Source organism: Terrapene carolina, unplaced genomic scaffold (assembly GCF_002925995.2).
Source record: "Terrapene carolina triunguis isolate 2854851 unplaced genomic scaffold, T_m_triunguis-2.0 Scaffold97, whole genome shotgun sequence".
Lineage (NCBI taxonomy): Eukaryota > Metazoa > Chordata > Testudines > Emydidae > Terrapene > Terrapene triunguis.
In genome coordinates, this window is record NW_020664448.1 from 1,734,726 (window position 1) to 1,759,588 (window position 24,863).

The following is a 24,863-nucleotide window of genomic DNA, read 5'->3' on the forward strand; positions in this document are numbered from 1 at the left end:
GACAACTCCTGCAAGGTAGTTACTTGGTTCAGTGCAAAAATCTGCAGCACATTTAACATTGTAAAATTTGGAGCAGTGAGATGTAAATTAAGGTGAATATCAAAATTAATGAAGTACACAAGATTGCTATATTGATTGGCTTGGATTGGAGGGGGCAGTTGAAAAGCTGAAGTTAGCCAGTGTCAGTCTCCTCCTCAGCATGCTAATGTAACTCTTCCATTGCACACAGTTACAGAGAAATGACTTGCTGTGCAGCTGAGCACCCCTTCCCCACTGTTCTCTACCTCTTTTCCCCACTCCCATAATTTCTCCTTACTTGCCCTCTGAACTCTGTCATTGATGTCCCACTGAGAAGAATGAGGGAATCCTCAATCTTAGCATTTCCTCTTCAGACTGACAGGGCACCCATCCTTATTTTATCTGAGGATGATTGATTGGGAAACCCTTCAGTTCTGATTGATCAGCCAAGTGACTCACTAATGATCAAGATAATCCCTTGTCTGTGGGGACAAGGCCCCCATTCACAGGCCCTGATGACCCAAGTTCTAGGGAACTAGAGTAATTGAAACTAAACCATATAAATAGTCATGCCTAGAGCAGCTATCACTAGATCAGTCTGGGTACTTAAGCATTTTAACTAGAGCTGTGCGGAGGGTGGAAATTCCATTTCACAAAGGATTTTGAAATTTCAAAATTTGGCTTCATTCCAATTTGGAATGAAAACCGAAACATTTCAAAATTTCCAGAAAAGAAAAATTCCTAAAAATTTTTCATTTTGGATTGATCAAAATGATACACTTTAACTAAATAGAAACATTTCATTTTGATTTTTGACTTTTTAAAAACGTGTATAATAAGGTGGGTGAAATATCTTTTATTGAGTCAATTTCTGTTAATGAAAGAGACAAGCTTTTGAGCTTACACAGAGCTCTTCTTACCTCACTCACATTGTCTCTCTCATATCATGGGACCAACATGGCTACAACAGTGCTGCAAACAAATATAATATATAATAGAATACAAAATAAAATTTCAAAATGAAAAGGAGCTTCAAATTGAAAAATCAAAATGTTTCCAGTAATATTGTAATGGGACATTTCAACATTGTTGGAACATTTTTCCCGTTTTTCTCCTAAACAAAATTTAGTGAAATTTATGCAATTTTACAGTTTCGATGGAACTCCCATTTTCCAGTGGGAAATGGTTCAATACCTAATACACGTACTGTAGTGCAATCTCTTTATCATGAAAGCTGAACTTACAAATGTAGAATTATGTACAAAAAAATTAATTGCATTCAAAAATAAAACAATGTAAAACTTTAGAGCCTACAAGTCCACTCAATCCTACTTCAGCCAATCGCTCAGACAAACAAGTTTGGTTAAAATTTGCAGGAGATAATGCTCCCCGCTTCTTGTTTACAATGTCACCTGAAAGTGAGAACAGGTATTCGCATGGCACTTTTGTAGCTGGCATTGCAAGGTATTTATGTGCCAGATATGCTAAACATTCATATGCCCCTTCATTCTTCGGCCACCATTCCAGAGGACATGCTTCTATGGTGATGATGCTCATTAAAAAAATAATGGGTTAATTACATTTGTCACTGAACTCCTTGGGGGAGAATTGTATGTCTCCTGGTCTGTTTTACCTGCATTCTGCCATATATTTCATATCATAATAGTCTCGGATTGCAAACTCCTCTTCTCACTTTCAGGTGACATTGTAAACAAGAAGCAGGCAGCCATTATCTCCTGTAAATTGTAACCAAATTTGGTTTTCTGAGTGATTGGCTGAAGTAGGACTGTGTAGACTTGTGGGCTCTAAAGTTTTACATTTGTTTTATTTTTCAGTGCAGTTATTTTTTGTACATAATTCTACATTTGTAAGTTCAACTTTCATGATAGAGATTGCACTACAGTACTTGTCTGAGGTGAATTAAAAAATACTATTTCTTTTGCTTTTTACAATGCAAATATTTGTAATCAAAATAAATATAAAGTGAGCACTATATACTTCGTATTCTGTGTTGTAATTGAAATCAATATATTTGAAAATGTAGAAAACATCCAAAAATATTTAAATAAATGGTATTCTATTATTGTTTTAACAACGCGATTAATTGCACGATTAATCGAGATTAATTTTTTTAATCGCTTGACAGCCTTATTATTTATTTATTTGTATTATGATAGCACCCACAAGCTTAGCCACTGTCCAGATAGATAGTGAGGCACCATACCTGTCTCAAGTTGCTCACAATCTAACAAGACTAATGAGAAATAAAAGAAGGAAGAGAGGTGAAAAAACATGCAGTCCATTTCTAATTTAAATATCCATCATCCCAAACTTGGCCATTACATAAGACACTTTTTTGTGGGCATCACGGTAGATTTGGGTCTTTAAGGAGAGGGTAGTGCTCATGTAGACTAATTCATAGAGTCATCCTGTATTCCAAAGAAGTTTAATAACTGTTAGTCATTCATATTTCATTTCATGTAAGCCTTGTCCTATGGTTCTCTGTGAAAGCACCTACAGGAAAATTAAATGGTATTTTTGTAGTTTTTTGGAGAGAGCTGCAGACCCACAGTGCATATTACTTATATATTTCAAAATTTGCTAGTTTGTTCCATTAACTTCCTGGGTGTACAAGTGGAGGGAAGTTACTTCACAAACAGCTTTTGCAAATGCTTTCAAAACTTAACATTTTATATTAATTGTGATATTTTAATAGTTGTTCTTTCTAGTAATTTAGCCTCTAGAATGCCTGTTCTGTTAATGAATGTCCCATATTGTGTGATCTAAATTTAGATAATTTAGAAGACTTTTGTTACTGTGACTTAAATAATGTGCCAGTCACTATGATCACTAGATGAGTTAATGACATGAGACACACTGTATGACTGAGTCTGTTGAAACTGCTCTGTTTTGGACTGGGTCTGAGTGGGTGATTATATTGTCCTTTCATCTCTGACTTTTAACCAAAGCCACAGTGCAGGCATGTACAAGCTTGTCTCATCTTAGTGCCTAGTAGATATTTGTACATTACAAAATGCAACCATGCACTCTGCTCATTAGCTGGAATAACAGGACTGCAATGAATAAGCAGAGCTATGCATGGAAGTTTAGACAGCACCTTGTCTGCATGGCTACCAAGTTCTCAATTTTCATAATAAAAGCAAAAGCACAAGACAAAAGGTGGGTTGGAATAAGTATTGTTATCCTTGTTTTACCCAGATTTCAGGGAGAGGCAGATGCAGAAGGAACAGCTGGAAGCTGCAGGAAGGGGCCGCTGCTTTCCGGTGGGTGGGGGCAGGCAGCGGTGCTGCTGCTTTCCAGGAGGGAAGGGCTGTCTGAGGGGGCATGACTCAGGCTGTTCTGGGATTTTGCGTGCCCCTCCCCCCCGGCATGGATTGTCTGGTAGAATCAGGAATTGAACTCTGATCTCTCTGGAATCCATTGTCTTAAGCACCAGACCATTCCTTACCTAACCGTGTGTCCCAAAGAAGAGACATACTTAATTTTGTACTATTTTTAAGAATTATTTTTGTTACTTTCTATTTCCAGTAACATCCAAAATGTTAGACACATTGTCCCTGCCTTGAGGATCTCACAGTCTATAGGCGATAGATCTACAGAAGATAGAGCAAAGGAGTATAACACATACAACAAGTAGTCGGGGTGGTTGGTCATGTCACAGTAGTAATATTATGACAATGTAATAGGTTATTTTTAATAGGATATTAAAACTATTCCTAGGTTATTCCTGAAACTTGTCAGACAATTTTGCATAGGTGTCATGACCAAAGTAGGTCTTCAGGAGGGATTTGAATGCAGGAAAGACTTTACAGATGTGCTCAGGAAGGGCATTTCCTGCATAGGAGGAGGCATGGAATAAGAATGGAGACGTTTGTCTTCTCCTTCTTGGTAGTCCATCGATCCGATGATGACAAATCTGTGCAGATCATCAGTTGTTGGTCTTATGGTGTGCCCTCTGATGGCTGTACAAGCCAATTCTAGAGGTGCACATTTTGCTGCAGATGGTGCATGGGAAGTTCGCGGTCAGTGGATTGTGCGCTGCTGATGCTCTGTGACGTCGTTCACGTGCCTCTTGTAGACGCCGGCAGCGGTCTTCCTCAAAGGCGATGCAGGTATTTCTGACTGTTGCACGCCACTGTGGTCTATCGCTGGCGGCGTACTCAAGGTCCCTAGGTTTGATACTGCTGTACTGCAGATTGGCTTTGATGGTGTCCTTGTAACGTTTCCGTGGACGACCTATATGCCGGATGCCCTGGGAGAGCTCGCCATACAGAAGCTGGTGGGGGATTCTGTTGGCAACCATGCGGCTGACATGACCGGTCCAACGTAGCTGTGACTTCATGATCATCATTTCGATGCTTGTCATCTGGGCTGTCTCGAGGACTTCGAGATTGGGCACTTTGTCTTGCCAGCGGATCTTCATGATGTTACGGAGGCAGCGCATGTGAAATGCTTCGAACTGCTTGATGTGACGCCTATATAATGTCCATGTTTCGCACCCGTACAAAAGAGATGAAAGAACAACAGCTCTGTACACAAGCAGTTTTGTTGACATCCGGATGTTATGGTGATTTAAAACTTTGACACGCAGACAGCCAAGTGCCTGGCTTGCTTTGGATATTCGTGCATTGATCTCATTATCCAGTGATCCATCACTGGATATGACACTACCCAGATATTTAAAGTTCTCCACTACTTTCAGCTGAGTGCTGTCGATGGAGATACTCGGGACAGAAGCATTTGATCCAGGTGCAGGTTGATGGAGAACTTCTGTCTTTCCGAGGCTGATAGTTAGTCCGAAAAGTTGCGAGGCCTCAGCAAACTTGTTGACAATGTGCTGAAGATCATTTTCAGTGTGAGCCATGAGGGCACAATCGTCAGCAAAGAGTGCCTCAAGAAGGAGTTTCTGCACTGTCTTAGACGTTTGTCTAAGAAGCTCACAAATGGGTTTAAGTGCTGGCATAATTTTGGGGTGAATGAAGGTGACTTTTGGGGGGGGAGGCAAAGGTGAATAAGTAGAATAAAGTTAAGCAGGGCATGAATCTTGAACTTGATCCAATAAAGGAGGGGAAACTATTGGGGAGGTGATGTGATCAAAATGACTGACTAGGAGGATGGTCCTCACTGTAGTAGCTTATATGGAGAAAGCAGTGCAAGAATTGAAGTCAGGGAGGAGGTGTTTACAGTTATCAAGATAGGAGACTGGATGAGAATTTTAGCTTTAGGGATTGATGGAAAGGACAGATCTTAAAAATTTTGTGGAGAAAGAGGAGGCAGAATTTGAAAATGGCTTTAATGTGTGTCTGTGAAACATGTTCAAAGAGCCCATTCTGAGTTGAAAATAGGAATTTACCAGCTTGTTTAAAATCACACTGAAATGTGTTGAGAGCAGTTACCAAAGCGCTTTGCTCTGCCCACAGTTAGTCTGTGCTTCTTGGAGTGGAGCTGTAGCTAATGCAGAGAAATATCCAACTGCAGGAAACACCTGGGTGTGCTACACTTGGGAGGCAGGTGGGGCTGAATCTGAAAGTTTTAACTGGAAACATTCAACATTCCTGGATTAGAAGTCATGGAAACAGACATCCTGAAAAGATTACTCAGCTTTTCATTTTGAAACACTAATTTTTTTTGTTGAATTTTAAATCCATTGCTGAAAACAAGTGACAGAAAAAAGAAACTATATTGAAATATCCTTATGGTTTCCTTGGCATCTTGGCTTTGCATGTTACTTTGGTATCTTTGATTTAACTGTTAATGGCTGACCAGCAATTAGAACTTGCGGCTGTTCATTCACAATGAAAGATTCCCCTGTGCAGAGAGCCTGTACAAAGTCTATGCGCCACTACTTCAGTGTTACTTAAGTGGTACTGGTGAATTTCACCCTAAAGGAATAATCAGAAATTATTGCCTTGTCTTTTTAAAATGTATTGTTGAAATTCTGGACTAGTAATTTATACATTTTAATGGTAGTTAGTAGAATTTCTTTGTCTGAGAACTGGGATGGAATTCACTCATTCAGTGGTTGCTTAGCACACAAGCAGAAGTGGGATTGATACCTATAATCTTCATATAGTTGTTTGTCTGACTCAGGGTGAAGGAGTGTAGACCAAATGTTCTGCAAGCAGCAGGAAAATGTTTGGTACATAACAGGAATGAAATCTCGAAGTACTATAGTGGCTGACTAGTATTTAAGACTGCAGGAGAAAACATTTTCCTCATTGTCCACATTGGTATGAATGGCACAGCAATCAACTTACTAGAATTTATATGACTACAGAGACCTTGGTAGAGAATTTGAATAGGATTGTAAAATGATCTTCCTAGAGTTTCTGCCATTTCCAAGGACCAAGGAAATAAACTAGTAGCTGAGGAGGTGGAGAAAGATTGGGTTTCTGAATCATTTGTTGTCTGGAGAAAGGGGACTGTAAGGATTAATTATGACTTCCCTTTGAATGGCAGGGCAAAACATTTCCTAGGGGCTTGAAACTAGGAAGAAAGCTGGAGAGGAACAATAAGGGGGAGATAAGATCCAGAAAGGCAAATGGGCAATATTACAGTATGGGCAAAGTAACAGTAAGAATACACTATGTAGAGCATCAAACTGGATATAAACCACGGTTATACCTTAAGAAATGCTAAAGTAAAAATGGCTTGTAGCCTCCTGTTTTTTTCTTAATGGCTCCACATTTACACAGTTTTAGTGAGACCAGAGTGAGAAGGATTAGAAATCTTATAAAAGCTCATGAAGTTTCTAGCCCAGTATTAAAGACTCAAGGAAGATTTGGGTGGAAAGCGGAAGAGGGGTATCCCAAACCCCTGTGAGACAAGAAGCTTCTGAGGGGTCCCTAGATTCTTACACTATTTTGTACTTTCCCTTCAGCAAAGTTATTAACTTCCTACTTGAGGATGGCTTGGCAGATTCCCATCAGAGGTGGTCTAGGGTTTATTCCGCTGGTTGGGGTGGATGGATTTGTTAGGGTGTAGTCATTTGCTTTGCCACCCTGTCATTTGGGATACTGCTATTCAAATCCCATTTAATCTGTACTGAGGGCAATTGGTCCTTAAAAAGCAGAATGTCTTACCTTGTATTAATTTCATACGGACCGGTTCCACTAATGTAGATGCCTACCAGTCAGCCTTTGTTGCTCAAATGGCTGGCTGTTCAAATTTGAGAGTTAACGCATGACATAAGCAATAGCTTCCTCTTTGGAAGTCACTGATCTGTGGGGTAAGAAGGCTGTAGACTCCAGAGTACGAAGGAAGACGTGTTCCTTCATTGTGATTGTGGCCTCTGATGAGGGGAGCTGAATGCAACTGGTCTCCACCGTGAAACTGATCCACAGAAAGGAATTATCAGCTTTTAGTGTTTACAAATTGCGGAGATAATTGTTTGGAAAGCTGGCTGAAGAGCACCTTCCGGCAGGAAAATATTCTGCAGTATGATTTGTCCACTTGCACTGCCAGTCTTCATACAGAAGAAATGCACATCTGTTCAGATTGTCATCACTGCTAGACAAATTGTATGGGTAGGGGGAATCCCATTTTCAGGAAGGAAAACAAATATTCCTTCTCAGATTCTGTAGATGTAGAATGTCCAATTACAACACCTCACTGGAACAGAATGTAGTCAGATTGACTGAGAATATTGCACAGTGTTTTACATAAGTATTTAAACTCAGAATTAATTGCTAAACTGTCCATAAAGTAGTGTCGGTTTCCAAACTGAAATTAACACATTTTAAAATTCTGAACAAATTTTACTTAGCTTCATGATTTTAAGAGTCTGCGGTTTACAGATTCTAATCTAGCTGTGCTCAAATGGTATAGGAACATATCTGCCTGTGTTCTGGTAAATTCCACAGCTAAAAAAAATGGGGAGAAAATACTGTTTCAGTTAAATGTGTTTGAAAGATACGATCATGAGGTGAGGATCCCAGTCTGAATGCTGGGATCCATGGACGTTCAGATTTATTCTTGAGAAAATTATGTTCAGAGTATATGGGGAATCACTTTTAAATGAGATTTAAAGCTAGTCAAAAAACAATATGAAATTTTCAAAAAGTCTTTTTAATCTAAATTCAAAATGTTGATGAAAAGTTGTCAGTATTTGAATTTCTCTACTAACAACATTTGACTTAGTGTGCAGAGATCCACCTCCTCACCCAGCTCATTTCCACTTCTGATTTTCCTATCCACCTGTCTTTTTCCTTTACTTTCTTTCATGTCCTCCATTAAACTGGGATCGTAGTTATGTCAAACCTATATCTTTAGGATAAAGCATAATGTGTAACAAATTGATCAGTATGTGCTTCTGGAAAAACTAAATTTTAAATGTTAATCAGGTTATGATTTTAGAAAAAATATCAGTGGAACCTCATCCCTTATACTCCTTCCTAAACAGTGGAGCTGGGTATTCAATAAATAACAAGAAGGTGACCCTGATGCACCTTTTGTATGTGTTTGTGTGGGTGTCCATGTGTATTAAAAAAAATTTGGTCTTTGAAATGAGTATTCCGTGTACCAGATTCCTTACTCTCTGGACACGTAGAACAAGAACAATCACTTGTTTAGCAATCTCAAAAAATAAGGCCTGAGAAATAAAAGTTAATACAGTAAACGTGGGTTTGTGTTTGTTGGCAAAGAGGTAGTGCTACATGCACCCAAAAAGTTGTAACAGATTCCCAATGGATAAGACATTACAGTGGGAGTCAGGATACCTGAGTTCTAATCCCAGCTCTCTCACTGACTGAACACCTCTGTGGCCTTTGAAAAGTCACATCACTTCTCTGTGCATCTGTTTCTCTTCCCATGATTTCTGTCTTGTCTGTGTAGATTGTAAACATTTTGGGGCAGGGACTGTCACGTGCTGCATGTTTATATGTTGCCTAGCACAATGGTGCCCCAGTCTCTTTTGAGGCCTCCAGGCACTACTGTAATACAAATCATTTCTATGCTGTCCAGTATTTAAATATTTTCCCCTTATAATCAGTATAACACCAATTTGATTAAGTTTATCCAGCCTTATCAGATAAGCATGTGGATAACATCCTCTCCTTTTCTCCAGTCAAATTAGCTAACTCAAGATATAAATAACAGTGAGCTCACTTGAATGAAGTTTAACTCATGAAATGTGGTCATCAGAGCAAAATATATTTAGAAGTTTCTAATCATAAGTATTTTTTTTAATTCTTGTAAACATCAACTAAAATTTTTATTAAATTAACTGTCTGGTCCACCAATCTACCCACCGCTCCTATTCTCCCCTGCCCACAGTTAAAAATGAAAACATGCTGAAGTGTGTTCGCTATATATCAAGAAACTTATACTGGCACATGTCACCATAGTGTCTTAAATATACAGATGGTAAGAGCATGACAAAAGGTAAAAAGTCATGGGAGGGGGAAAATTTAATCAAGTTTATGGAAACTTGATAAGGCAAACCCATTTTGAGTGACCTCATGAAGGTAAACTGCTTTCATGAAGGTTCCTTTATAGCTATCTCTGAACTCCATTGGTAGGGGACAAACCTTTCACAATTTTTTTAACCACAAAGAGAGAGTGGTACATTGTAAAGTTTCTTACTGTTGTCTCTCCCAGTGGTGCTCGGAGGGATTGCATATGTACCTCATTAGCATTACTCCCCCATGAATAAATGAGAAAATGGACTTAAAAAAAGAATAAGTTATAATTGACATGCCGAAGTCTCAAGTGATATTTGGGAAATAGAGTTTAATCTTTAATGCTGCAGTGCAGTGGCTGTACCTTAGCATGCAGCTATATTGTTTTTTCCTCGTTATTCAGCTATTACAGTGATTGCAGTACCATGGGGCTCAAACCATTTTCCTTTAATGGGCGTATTGATCATTTGTGTGAACTGCAGAAGTAGCTAAAAATAGTATTACATTGATTTTTTTCCATTGTACTCCTCAATTTTAGTAAAACTAGTATAGTTTTAGAACAGATTTTTTAAAAAAGCTGAGTTGTGCACCTTAACTATACTCACTTAATTCTGTTAACTATCTGGTATTTAGCATGAATTCATTATTTTGAAAAGGACCTGTGTGATTTGAATCAGATTGGAAACTGTCAAGTCTGTGGGACATTTTGAAACATCGTTATATATGGTTAGTATGTTCATATATGGTTAGTATGTTTAAATCTTGTACAGTTTAGAAGAAACCCCACTGATGGGAATTTAAATAATGTGTATTTTTTTTTTAAATTGCAACTTAAATCCATTATACCCAAACTAGACAGATTAAGGGAGCATGTTTACAAATCCTCTAAGAGTAAATAAAATAGATTGTAAACCTACAGTGATAAGTATTTGGGTTCATTGAATATGTGTAGGGGTAAAGAAAAGAAAACAAGGAAATAAAGAAACATATAATTGGTAAGTATGACATATTGTGTGTGTGTTTGTGTGGCTTTTCATAAACTATTGAGTGAAGTTCAAGGTCTTGGTCCTTATCTTCAAGGCACCAATGCCTTGGGCCCAGGATATCTAATCATAGAATCATAGAATATCAGGGTTGGAAGGGACCTCAGGAGGTCATCTAGTCCAACCCCCTGCTCAAAGCAGGACCAATCCCCAGACAGATTTTTACCCCAGTTCCCAAAGTGGCTCCCTCAAGGATTGAACTCACAACCCTGGGTTTAGCAGGCCCATGCTCAAACCCCTGAGCTATCAACCCCCCCCCCCCCCCCCGAATAATAGACCACCTGAAGCTCCTGAATGAAAACAGTGGTTGACAGCTCCAATCTTCTAACATAATGGTCCTCTACAATAAAGGAGACAGCTCATCTATGTGGGTAATGGCTTTCTTGGGGCTGGTGTGAGACTGTAGAACGAGCGCTCATAGGAACTGGGGACTTATCAGTAGTGGGCGCGGGAAGATGAGGTGGGACCATTTTTTCTCAGACCCCCTGTTTGAGAGGGCTCCCAAACCTAATGCAGTGTGACTCTGGTGGATGGGTCACAGTGCCATTTGGGTTTTGCCCAGCTATGCCTTTGTCATGATGGAGAATGGCAAGGCCAAATTTGAGTGAGGTAGCACTGCGATCCGGTGCGCCAGGTCGCAGTACTCCGGTGAGGAGCTGGAGCCAGCCCTGTGACACAGGAACCATCATTGTGGGATGAGTGCAGGGTGCGCTCACTGTCCAAACCCCCCACCCTTCCCCTGGGGCCTCCCTTCTGTTATTGCACCTGTTTTTTGGTGTGGGTTGGTTTTGTTTTGTTTTGTTTTCTGATGGGCTGGGGGGGGGTCTCCATTTCAGATTTATTCCCAGGCCCCCCAAAACCTTTGTGGCTCTGATTATCATGGACATAACCACCTTCCACTCCCAGTGCAAGGCACACTTCTTTAACCTGCCTTTTGTAGTATAAACATATGGCAGCAGCCAGCATGTACATAAAAAAACCCAACAACAAAAAACTTACCAAAACAAAGCACTTACTGCATGCACAGTTTGCACCCAGCAGAGAGAATGAGAGAACAAACTACAAATGACAAATGTTAGCCACATCACTTAATGCACTACCAGAAGGCAGCTCAGATACTATAGTGATGGGCACGGTATACGTGCTGTTATAGTTAAGTGCTGTTATAAAGAGGACAGTGATCAATTATTCTTCATGTCCACTGAAGGTAGGACAAGAAGTAGTCGGCTTAGTTTGAAGCAAGGGAGATGTATTAGGAAAAAACTTTCTAACCATAAGGATAGTTAAGCACTGGAATAGGCTTCATGGGAAGTTGTGGAATCCATGGTCTTGAAGCTTTTTAAGAGAAGGTTAGACAAACACCTGTCAAGGTGGTCTAGATATACTTCATCCTCCCTCAGCACGCGAGGATGGACTAGATGACCTTTTGATGGTCCTTCTAGCCCTACACTTCTGTGATTTGTATAACAGAATAATTTATTTTTAAAAAGTCTGAAAACTGACAAAAGTCCTGGTCCATCAGGTTTATTCCAAAATTATGAAGGAAGTGGTAAGATAGACCCAAGAACTGCCAGTACACAATGTCCTCTTCGGAAACAATAGGTGTACTGATGTACTCTAAAGAAGCTAAGATGACCCATTTATTCAAGAGAGGCTCTTAAGAAATTAGACCTAGAAGGCCTGAGTCTCCACTCTTACACCAGTGTAACTCCATTAACTTTAATTGAATTATTCCTTATTTATACCTAAGTTAATATTTTATATAAGGATAGTCATAGAAATGTATGACTACTCTGAGGCTCTGAAAAAGTTTAGATAAAGCAAATAATGTTCATTTGACTTTAGGAAAACTTTGAATACCATAGTAAACTGAAGCCATCAGCAAGTGTTACCTAGAGAGTGGATACAAGTTGGTTTTGGTATTGAGGGAGAAGACAGCTGTTGTGAAGGAAAGTGGTTTAGGATGGAGGAAAATGAATGGATTGCAGTGAGAATCAAAGAATAATTTGTGTTAACTTTATTGCCATATTTTCAGTTTTTGCAGTGCCAAATTCTATTGTTACATGCCTTCCTTTGTATAAAAAAATGAAGAATTACTTGTACAGACTAGAAGTTCATGGTAGTGAGTGGATTCTACAGTTCAGTTTACAGAAATGCATGAGTCTAGAAATCATACATTAAAATGGAATAAGTCCAATGAATAGCATAAACATTAAAAAGTAAAGGAGTATCAGGGAAAGGAGGATAAAACACATGACTTTCTGCATTATTTATATAAAGCTGAACATTCATAGAATCATAGAATATCAGGGTTGGAAGGGACCTCAGGAGGTCATCTAGTCCAACCCCCTGCTCAAAGCAGGACCAATTCCCAACTAAATCATTCCAGCCAGGGCTTTGTCAAGCCTGACCTTAAAAACCTCTAAGAACATTCTGGGAATACTGCATTACTGGTCATGTTATGAGAAGAAATGTCTCTTTGTCTATATAAAGAAAAGTTAGTCCGTGGAATAAACAACTATCAGAAATAGCAACTAAAGCAGTTTTTGAAAGAGTTGGACCAATATTTGGAGGGGGAAAAATTGTGGAATGCAACTGTTAACTAAAAAGGATGGGTTTTCCTGACCTTCCTTCCTTTCTTTCTCGTTGTCTTTGGCTAACGTTCTCATGTAGTGCTAATCAGAATACTGCTGATGTCAGCCAACCCCATTGAGTTGTGTTGAATTAATTACTGGTGACAAGTATCAGGCGGTAGCCGTGTTAGTCTGTATCCACAAAAACAACAAGGAGTCCAGTGGCACTTTAAAGACTAACAGATATATTTGGGCATAAGCTTTCGTGGGTAAAAAACCTCACTTCTTCAGATGCATTACTGGTGAGTGAGTTAGGGGATTTTTTTAATGACGACTTGATCATCCTTATTTTTCTTAATTATTAGGTGATAAATTTTTGAGAAATTCTCAATATCAGGTACAGTACAAACTAGCCACCAGGACCAAGAACCCTTAACAAACTGTGACCTGTTAGCATTCCTGGGATAAATATAAAAAATACAAAACAGGGTTTGCCTTTTTTATATTAGACTTCTCACAAAAGCAGCTGAAGTGTGGTGCTAAAATTAACTGTTGCCTTAATAAATGTGCATATTGCTCTGAGCAGTTCTAGCTTTTACTATAGATTCATAGATTCATAGATTCTAGGACTGGAAGGGACCTCGAGAGGTCATCGAGTCCAGTCCCCTGCCCGCATGGCAGGACCAAATACTGTCTAGACCATCCCTGATAGACATTTATCTAACCTACTCTTAAATATCTCCAGAGATGGAGATTCCACAACCTCCCTAGGCAATTTATTCCAGTGTTTAACCACCCTGACAGTTAGGAACTTTTTCCTAATGTCCAACCTAGACCTCCCTTGCTGCAGTTTAAGCCCATTGCTTCTTGTTCTATCCTCAGAGGCTAAGGTGAACAAGTTTTCTCCCTCCTCCTTATGACACCCTTTTAGATACCTGAAAACTGCTATCATGTCCCCTCTCAGTCTTCTCTTTTCCAAACTAAACAAACCCAATTCTTTCAGCCTTCCTTCATAGGTCATGTTCTCAAGACCTTTAACCATTCTTGTTGCTCTTCTCTGGACCCTTTCCAATTTCTCCACATCTTTCTTGAAATGCGGTGCCCAGAACTGGACACAATACTCCAGCTGAGGCCTAACCAGAGCAGAGTAGAGCGGAAGAATGACTTCTCGTGTCTTGCTCACAACACACCTGTTAATACATCCCAGAATCACGTTTGCTTTTTTTGCAACAGCATCACACTGTTGACTCATATTTAGCTTGTGGTCCACTATAACCCCTAGATCCCTTTCTGCCGTACTCCTTCCTAGACAGTCTCTTCCCATTCTGTATGTGTGAAACTGATTTTTTCTTCCTAAGTGGAGCACTTTGCATTTGTCTTTGTTAAACTTCATCCTGTTTAACTCAGACCATTTCTCCAATTTGTCCAGATCATTTTGAATTATGACCCTGTCCTCCAAAGCAGTTGCAATCCCTCCCAGTTTGGTATCATCCGCAAACTTAATAAGCGTACTTTCTATGCCAATATCTAAGTCGTTAATGAAGATATTGAACAGAGCCGGTCCCAAAACAGACCCCTGCGGAACCCCACTCGTTATGCCTTTCCAGCAGGATTGGGAACCATTAATAACCACTCTCTGAGTACGGTTATCCAGCCAGTTATGCACCCACCTTATAGTAGCCCCATCTAAATTGTATTTGCCTAGTTTGTCGATAAGAATATCATGCGAGACCGTATCAAATGCCTTACTAAAGTCTAGGTATACCACATCCACAGCTTCTCCCTTATCCACAAGACTCGTTATCCTATCGAAGAAAGCTATCAGATTGGTTTGACATGATTTGTTCTTTACAAATCCATGCTGGCTGTTCCCTATCACCTTACCACCTTCCAAGTGTTTGCAGATGATTTCCTTAATTACTTGCTCCATTATCTTCCCTGGCACAGAAGTTAAACTAACTGGTCTGTAGTTTCCTGGGTTGTTTTTATTTCCCTTTTTATAGATGGGCACTATATTTGCCCTTTTCCAGTCTTCTGGAATCTCTCCCGTCTCCCATGATTTTCCAAAGATAATAGCTAGAGGCTCAGATACCTCCTCTATTAGCTCCTTGAGTATTCTAGGATGCATTTCATCAGGCCCTGGTGACTTGCAGGCATCTAACTTTTCTAAGTGATTTTTAACTTGTTCTTTTTTTATTTTATCTGCTAAACCTACCCCCTTCCCATTAGCATTCACTAGGATAGGCATTCCTTCAGACTTCTCGGTGAAGACCGAAACAAAGAAGTCATTAAGCATCTCTGCCATTTCCAAGTTTCCTGTTACTGTTTCTCCCTCTTCACTAAGCAGTGGGCCTACCCTGTCTTTGGTCTTCCTCTTGCTTCTAATGTATTGATAAAAAGTCTTGTTTCCCTTTATTCCTGTAGCTAGTTTGAGCTCATTTTGTGCCTTTGCCTTTCTAATCTTGCCCCTGCATTCCTGTGTTGTTTGCCTATATTCATCCTTTGTAATCTGTCCTAGTTTCCATTTTTTATATGACTCCTTTTTATTTTTTAGATCATGCAAGATCTCGTGGTTAAGCCAAGGTGGTCTTTTGCCACATTTTCTATCTTTCCTAACCAGCGGAATAGCTTGCTTTTGGGCCCTTAATAGTGTCCCTTTGAAAAACTGCCAGCTCTCCTCAGTTGTTTTTCCCCTCAGTCTTGATTCCCATGGGACCTTACCTATCAGCTCTCTGAGCTTACCAAAATCCGCCTTCCTGAAATCCATTGTCTCTATTTTGCTGTTCTCCCTTCTACCCTTCCTTAGAATTGCAAACTCTATGATTTCATGATCACTTTCACCCAAGCTGCCTTCTACTTTCAAATTCTCAACGAGTTCCTCCCTATTTGTTAAAATCAAGTCTAGAACAGCTTCACCCCTAGTAGCTTTTTCAACCTTCTGAAATAAAAAGTTGTCTGCAATGCAGTCCAAGAATTTGTTGGATAGTCTGTGCCCCGCTGTGTTATTTTCCCAACATATATCCGGATAGTTGAAGTCCCCCATCACCACCAAATCTTGGGCTTTGGATGATTTTGTTAGTTGTTTAAAAAAAGCCTCATCCACCTCTTCCACCTGGTTAGGTGGCCTGTAGTAGACTCCTAGCATGACATCACCCTTGTTTTTTACCCCTTTTAGCCTAACCCAGAGACTCTCAACACTTCCGTCTATTATACTATGTGTATAATGAATTCTCATCATCTTATGTTTTGCTGATCACAAACTTCTATGCTTCTTGCAATATAGTTCAACCTTGGTTATCTGAAACTCCCAGATATCTAAAACTGGGTCACATCTCCCAAAGACATTATATTGAAAATTCCTTTGATTATTGAAAACTACAGCATCCACCAGAATATTTGCATGATCAAGATTATACCGTATATTTAATGGGGTAAAGGTATATTTTGTTTTGAGCCAAACACTGGGAAACTTTTGTCCTGCTTGTGCACTGTGCAGTTTAAATGGGCCTGACAGTTTTAAAACTGCTAGGAAAGTAAAGGTTTAGGATAGTATTAACTTGAGACATTTGGAAGGAAAATGATGAAAATAATATTTTTAAGTTTGTGGCACGACATAGGAAGTGATACAAACAGCATGTCCCAGTGAATAGTGCATGGGACTGAATCAAGAAACCTGGGTTAGTTCTTGCCTTTTTTTATTAACCTGCTGTGTGACTTTGAGCAAGCCACTTCTCCTCTCTGGGGCCCGTTTCTCCTGTCACTTTTTTCTTGTTTTATCTATTTTTACTAACCTCGTCAGGGCAGGGACTTTCTCCAACTAAGTCTTTGTACAGTGCCTATCAATGTAGAGCCCAATCTCAGATGGGGTAATTAGGTGCTACACTAATAAAAATAATTAATAAAAAAGGCACAGTCCCTGTATTCCGATGAATTGCAATCTAGTTCCGATACAAACAGAGCAGATCAGACACACATACATATGGTATGTTGATCTGAGCTGGAGGGTGGTGTAAGAACCTAGCTTTGGTATTTTTTTGATACACTGTACCTAAAGAAGGAAGACTTGAGCATCTAGTTTCTGCTTTTGCTTTGATTATTAAACAGGAAAACCTGTTATGCCAGCATAATGTAATACCATTGAGGTAACAGATAACATACAAACACAATTTGTTTAGTTCATTTAAAACTTTTCCTTAAACTGCATTCCAAAAATGAATGGATAAGGCAGGTCAAGGTCAGGTCTAATTTTGTTACAGTACCTCCGCCCATGTAAGGAAATTCTAGCCACCAACATCAACTCTATTGTTTCCTGAACTTTGTAACAGGAAAAAAAAAAGCACAAATAAGTTGCTGAGTAGTATTATGTATGTGACACCAAAAGCCCAAAATAAGCAATTATAAATTTAAACTAGCATTCCATCCATGAATCATACCATTAGTCCCTACAATAGGTATTGTCATATAGTTACCCTGTATTAAAAGAAAAAATAAAGATTTTTTTATTTTAAAAAAGAAAAGCTACATTCAGCGTTCATTAAAAGACTCAACATTGTAAACCAGTCTAGTATCAATGGGCGCTATGCAAGCTTGCAGGCATGTTTTGCAAATGTTATTTACTTGGTGGGGAAGCTAATATGGTCCATTAGGTTAATACACTAAATTTTTATCAGTGGAAGCTTGTTCATATTACAAAAACACACACATTTCAGCAATCTCTGCTCAAGATAAGATCGTAATTAGAATAGCAGGAATGTTTCGAGTAATGATTGAAATGAACTGGCAGATCTGTCTGGAAGCCTACTACTGCACCTGTTCACACTATGCCTGGCTCAAACCATGTCTATTTGTCCCTTGGAATTTTAGAGAGAGTGAGAGAGAGTAAAAAATCAGGATACACTTTTTCTGAGCTTTCCAGGAATGCTAATACTCTTAAAATGTTTCTGGTTCATGATTTAATATTTAAATACTAGTTTTCATATCCACTATAATTGAGGCCTGTGAATACTACAGTAAAAGAGACCACTAAATAAATAATTACTTAAATGAACATGCGAGTTATTCAGTGCATATGTCATGTCATTTCTACAGTTACATTTTTGAAGGGCTACAGCAGGCAAACATCCAAATAAACTTAAAATATCTGTAGTTCAGTTCCACTTAAATCTTTGACTGCAGGGAAATCTATAACGTAATATAAAATTATTCAAACCACTACAACTTCTAACTAGAAAGAAAGAAGAATTAAAAGGAAGCTATGATATTGACAAACTCATGAAGCAAATTAGAACTAAGAAAATTCATATCCTCTTTATTAGGAAGCCATTTAGAATCAAATATTCTAAAGTCTGTATTCAAAAACAGAATATTCAAAACATTCTCTTTTTCAAACCTGTTTAAACATCTGTTAAATTAAAAAATATATAGAATTTAGTTAAGCAGTTTTGAAATTGTCTGATTCAGTGATATTTAATGGGGTTTAAATTTTCTCACCTTTAAGATGGCAGTTCATCTGAATGGAACAGATTTTATATTAAACATTGCTTGCTTTCTTGGAAAACTTAATTCTGCATTATATAACTTGGTATTGTCTTGAGTCCTGATGATGTCAAAAATTAAATGGGAAGAATCACCTGATCTCTTTTTACATGGGTATCCTCATTTTGTACGCAATATTTAGTATGGTTTTAATATGATAATAGCCTGTTGAGATACAGGAAGGGGGACAAATACTGTGATTATGCAATTAACGCCTCGTTGGTTTTTCATCTTCATCTTCCGCTTGAAGTAGACATTTTTGTAAATATCTAGCCAGATTTGAATTGCAGTATTCAAGTATAACAGTCCCTGATGTTTTAAAAGAAATATATAGGAATCCTTATATATAGGTATTAAAATATCAATATGATATTTTTGAAAAGGAAATCTCATTCAATAGTTTGATCATGAGACTGGATATCTGGAATTTGACATGGACTGCCTCTGCCTTGGGCAAATCATTTAGTGTGTAGTTCTAGTCAGAAAAATTCATATGTATAAAGGTATATACTTATTGATATATTATACATAATTTTTATGTATAATTTGCCTAACCAGCTCTTAATTTATAATACCCAACTCACCAATTTGCTAGAATAGTTACAATTTGATATAATAGAAAAATGCTTAAGGCATCTTGTAACTCACCAGCATTAGAGTCAAGAAAATGGAATTGATGGAAGTGTCATTTTTTGACATTCTATCATGTTTTTTACCCATGGGGTTTATTTTGCTGTCAAATAAGGAAGCATTATGTTGCACTCATTTATAACTTCAACGAATAAATATTATCAGGGTTGGAAGAATTCTTATATTGAAGCCAATTTTAATTAATTGAGGGGGGTTCCATCTTTTAAAAGGCAATAATATAGTTCCCAAGTGCATAGGTTCTTACTGCTTTATGTGCTTCCTTGTGGTGTATTTCATTGCGTACTTCAGTGCTGTACTGCTAGTTGACCATCCATATAACCTGTGTGGTCAGAGCTCTTCAGCACAGGACCTGGGAGTGCAATCAGTGGATAAAATGGAAACAATATGAAGCTAGTGTTATACTTCCTGTTTTTTCTAAAGCAGGGGCCACATCTGTGTAATAAGAAATCAAGGGCATGAGCGATTTTTATCTCTTTATTTATTTATTGGTAAAATTTAAAATGAAAGGTAGGGCTGAGTGGCAAAGAATGAAAACATACTTTATCTAATATAAAAGCATGTGTGAGTTTTAAATGAGGACCAAGGCAATGAGCTTTGAAGTTACTCTTCATCTTGATTATTTGGAATCCTCTATTTTTAAAATATTGGAGTGAAAACTGCAGGTCCTTGTGAATACAGTATTTATAACGAGTTTGTATTAATTACTGGTAAAGTTACAGTGACACTAAGCATTTGGCATGAAAAGTTTCAGAAACACATGCACACGATCATGAAAATCTAAATGTTCTTTCATTTGATTTCACTATTACCGTCATTGTGCAGAGATTCTTTAATGAGACACTATAGCCCAATTAAAACTATTTTCCACTTTACTTGTGTCCTCCGAAAATGTGTCAGTGGGACAAGCTATTGGAAGTGTGTGAATGCATACGTGAGCATAATAATATTGCTTGCTCATTTAAAATCACAAAAAATCAGGAAAGGCAGAAGCTAAGATTCCGATAACATTAACTTGTAGATATTGAATAACTTAAACAAAAGAGTGATGTAGCAGAGCTATGCTGTACCAAGAGGAACTAGAAGAGAAGACATTATGTATGTGCAACATGGCCTACTTTATTTTGGAGTCCTTTCTTTTAAATTTCCTGGTGGATGGGGTGTGAGATAATTTAATTATGTTACCATAATGTTGCATAAACAGTTACTGTTTTTCTTATTAAAGAACCCAAAAATTATGTTAATGTATAATGGTGCCACACACATGGCCCCAAGTAGGGTGTGTGCATCATGCCATATTGCAGTTGGGAGAACTTCCCATGTTTGCCACTGCTGCTGTTTACCTGGAGCTGGAGTATTTTATCTATTTTTATTTTGATGGCCACATCTTTGCAATGGAAAGAGTTAGAAATTAATTTTTAAAAAGATATAGAAATTAGAAGAAAAACTATGGAATTTCTTAGGGATAACAGCAAACTTTGTACTTGTCAGGTTGGAAAAAGAAGTGGTGTAGTATGGGGATAAATTAGATTATACTAAAATCTTGTAGATGTTACTAAGATTAGAAGTGAGTTTTCCAGGCACTTGTAACTTTATTTTTATTGTTTTCTCCCAAACTAGTCTTCATTGAGGGTAGACTCCATGTCAAGTTTCTAAGTTCATCTATTTTTGCTGTCTCTGTGTGGGGTTTTTTTAAATGAGAATTCTTTTACAACAGGAAAAGCTTTTTTTTTCTTTCTATTTTTCCATAACTAACAAATGACTGGAAGCATAGAAAATTCAGCCCAAATGGTGAACGCTTTAGAAAGTTGTGGGGAAAAAAGTTGTAATTATTGTGCACATAGCTACTCTGCATAGCCATATGTTCCTGTTCCCCTTGTCCTCCCTTCATTAATTGTCTTAAATTAGATTGAGAGTTCTTTCAGACAGGGACTGACTCTTAGTCCCAAACTTGTTCACACACAAAGTTGCGCCAGGTTAATTATTGTCTGAAACTGATTTATTTATTTAGTGTTTGCATATTCACTGAGCCAAGCAATAGCATTCTTAGTGGCCAAGTGGACATCTTGGAGCTCACCGTTGAATTTGGTTATCGGGCACTCTCAAAACAGTGTGTGCAACTGTTTGATCTGCGCTGCAGCTTGTACTGTCTCAAAGACCCCAGTGGTGCTGGTTGGTTGCACAGAGGACTTGCCCAGTCCGCAATCAGTTAAGAAGGGCCTACTCATGACATGGTATATCAAAGCCAGGAAGGGCGAGCAGTAGGGTCTGTGACAAGGAACTAATTGATGGTTGATGTTGAACACCAGTCTTCCCACCACAGGGACTCCACTGTCACATCCTGGTGTGGCAGCCTTGACCATAGTGGGTGTTGTGATGAAAAACGTGTGGCTGGTGGGATAAAAAGGTTGTTGAACAAGGGCAAGCTTGGGTTGGCACATATCTTCTCAAGAAGCTTGCCAACTGCAATCTCCCTCCTGGTGTAAGTGGGAGCAGTGTGGCTCAGAACTGGAAGGCATGGAACATGAGTCGGTCGGAGAGTTCCTGTGATGATGCGCATTGTTGAGTTGCAGTCAGCATGGTTGGTGTGTGCTGACCAACTCCATAATGGCGCACAGTACTCTGCTATTGAATACAGTAACACCTCGCTTAACATTGTAGTTATGTTCCTGAAAAATGCGACTTTAAGTGAAACGATGTTAAGCGAATTCAATTTCCCCATAAGAATTAATTTAAATAGGAGGGGGTTAGGTTCCAGGGAAATTTTTTTCACCAGACAAAAAATTATATATTATATAGATATACACACAGTATACGTTTTAAACAAACAATTTAATACTGTACATAGCAATGCCTTGCTGCTAAATGATGGACTAGCACTCGGCTGAGCCCTCAAGGGTTAACACGTTGTTAATGTAGCCTCTCATCAAGGCAGCACGAACAGGAGGGAGAGGAGACAGCATTGCAGACAGAGACACACACCTTGTGTGTGGGAGAGAGCAAGAGATGCACACTGTCCCTTTAAGTAAGCTGACCCACTCTTAAGTGCATTGTCTTTTTAAGTGGATCAGGAAGTTGAGACAGGAGCTGCTGCCCCAAGCTCTCTCTGTCTCTCTCCGTCTGTGTCTCCACCCTGCTCTATATGGAGAAGGGGTAAGCGGGGTGCAGGAGCAGGGGCGAGGGGGACACCCTGACATTACCCCCTCCCCCCCCCCCCGCCGCATAGCAAGCAGGAGTCTCTGGAAGCAGCTCCAAGGCAGAGGGCAGGAGCAGCACATGGCAGTGGAGTGAGGGACAGCTGAACTGCTGATTGATAGCCTGCTGCACAGCTGCAGCACAGGGAATTTAGGGGAGCGGGGAGCTGATAGGGGGGCTACCGGTCCACCCTAGTTACAAGCCCCCATCAGCTAGCTGTAACGGGCTGCTCTTCCTGCAAGCAGTGGACAAAGCAGGCGGCTGCCAAACGATGTTAGAAGGGAGCATTGCACAACTTTAAACGAGCATGTTCCCTAATTGATCAGCAATGTAACAACAAAACAACGTTAATCGGGACGACTTTAAGTGAGGAGTTACTGTACAAGATGACAAGAGCTGAAGTCCTTAGGGCTGGAGCATCCACTCCCCATGAAGAACCTGCCAGTTTGCTGAGAAGTTGTTGCATGTCTTGACCTTCTCTGCTATCTTGTTCAGGTGGCTTTTGTATGTCAGTGTTCAGTCGACGGTCACGCCTAAGTAAACTGGATATGCTTCGTGCTTCAGCCTCTGGCCATTCATTATGATATTTAATTCCCTCTTAGCGTTGGCATGGTGGAGGTGGAATGTGCTAGAGACTGTTTTGCTGAGACTAAGCTGAAGGCACCATGTCTTGCAGTAGTCAGCCAGCTTTGCAGCGTCTGCAGCTCAGAGAAAGTCAGAGCCTGTAGTCTGCAGCAGATGTCATCTGAATAGATGAACTTCCATGCTTTACTTGGGTTGGTGGCAGGTCATTGATGTATAGATTGAACAAGATTGGGGCTAGAACAGACTCGCTGGGGTAACCCATTCATCTGTTTTTCCAATTTTTCCAACTTGTTTGTTCACCCACATGCATCCTGAACCATCTGTCTTGGAGTAGCAGTTCGATGGCATCAGTAATCCAGGTGGGAGGACTCTTGATATTTTAACAAGTGGACCCATGTGCCACACAGTATCATACGCTGCAGTGAGGTCAAGCTGATCATCTGCAAGTGCTAACCAAGTAGACAGTCTCCTGCTTCGCATGGGAAAGACACCCCTGGAGAAAGAAGTGAAGAGTGGAGTCCAGATTGACTAGAGGGTCTTCCGCAGGCTGCAAAAATCCAGAGCTTGCCCTGAACCTTTCACAATTCCAGAGCTGGGCAGAGTGCTACATAACATCAAGTCTGGCACTGCTGCTGGCTGTGACAACATTCTTCCAGAGTTCCTGAAACATCTTGGCCCATGCACCCATTCTTGGCTGGCTCAATTCTTCACAAGGGCCACCAATGAAAGAAGACTGCTGAAAATTTGGTGCATGTCAAAAGTCATCGGCCTCGCAAAACCTGATAAAGACCCAAACCAGGCATCAAGCTACCGCCCAATATCACTGCTTTCTGTGTGTCTCAAGGTTCTAGAGCGCCTACTTTTACAGCAAATAACACCAGAGGTGGAGAACATCTTGAATGTCAAGCAAGCAGGTTTTCGACAAGGTTGAAGCACATGCAACCAAATACTTGCACTAACCACACTAATCAAAAACTGTTCTCAAAGAAATCTGAAAACAGGCACTATTTTCCTTGACTGATTTAGTTAAACCGGTGCAACTTCGTGTGTTGGCATACACATTTATATTGGCTTAAAGAATATACACCAGTTTTAAGATGATATAAGAATGTCTGTACACACACAGTTGCAGGGGTTTAAATCAGTTTGCCAATATATGTTAAATTAAACTGGCACAACTTTGTGTGGATTAGGGTTTACAATGTAATTTTTACAGCAATTAGCACAACATGGCCTCTGAGCTGTGCTTTAATGTAATTAATAATTATTATAAAACTATTATAATAGTTTGCAACATGAATGATAGGCAGTGCTTTTGTGCAGTTGATATTTGTGTGCATGGATAGGTTATTTGTGTGTGTATATATACATAAAATAATGGACACCAGGTACTTCTTGCTGTAGTCAATATTATCTATATTTCAGATTATGACTTTTTTATTTATTAAGCGCCCCATGACAGCATTTAGAATGCTTCACAATAAAGTACATCCTCCGCAATAGAAGCTACATGTCCTTTTACTTGCAAGGTCACTTTCTTCTCATTGAGAACATATCTCTAAGCAAAATCAGTTATCCAAACCTGACCTCAGCATTCTGCAATGGATACATTACATAACTGGATGGAAAACATATTTATTGAAATACACTTGTTGTTATAGTGCTCTGTGGTGCCATCTAGTGGAATGAAGACAATGATTTTGCTACTATGGCTAGTGAAAGATGTTCACCCTTCCAGGCCATTCTGATTATCGTGTTTAGAGAATTTGGATTATAAATCTAAAAAATGAATATAAATAAAGCAAATTATCCTGCACACTTTTTAATTACTTTTCTTTTATAATTCT

At 39.2% G+C, this 24,863-nt stretch overlaps 1 protein-coding gene across 3 annotated transcripts in view; it reads left to right on the forward strand.

The window, feature by feature from the left end:
- FCHSD2 (FCH and double SH3 domains 2) overlaps positions 1-24,863 on the forward strand; it is a 238,053-nt gene that overhangs the window by 158,109 nt on the left and 55,081 nt on the right. The gene's annotated exons all lie outside the window — the stretch shown is intronic.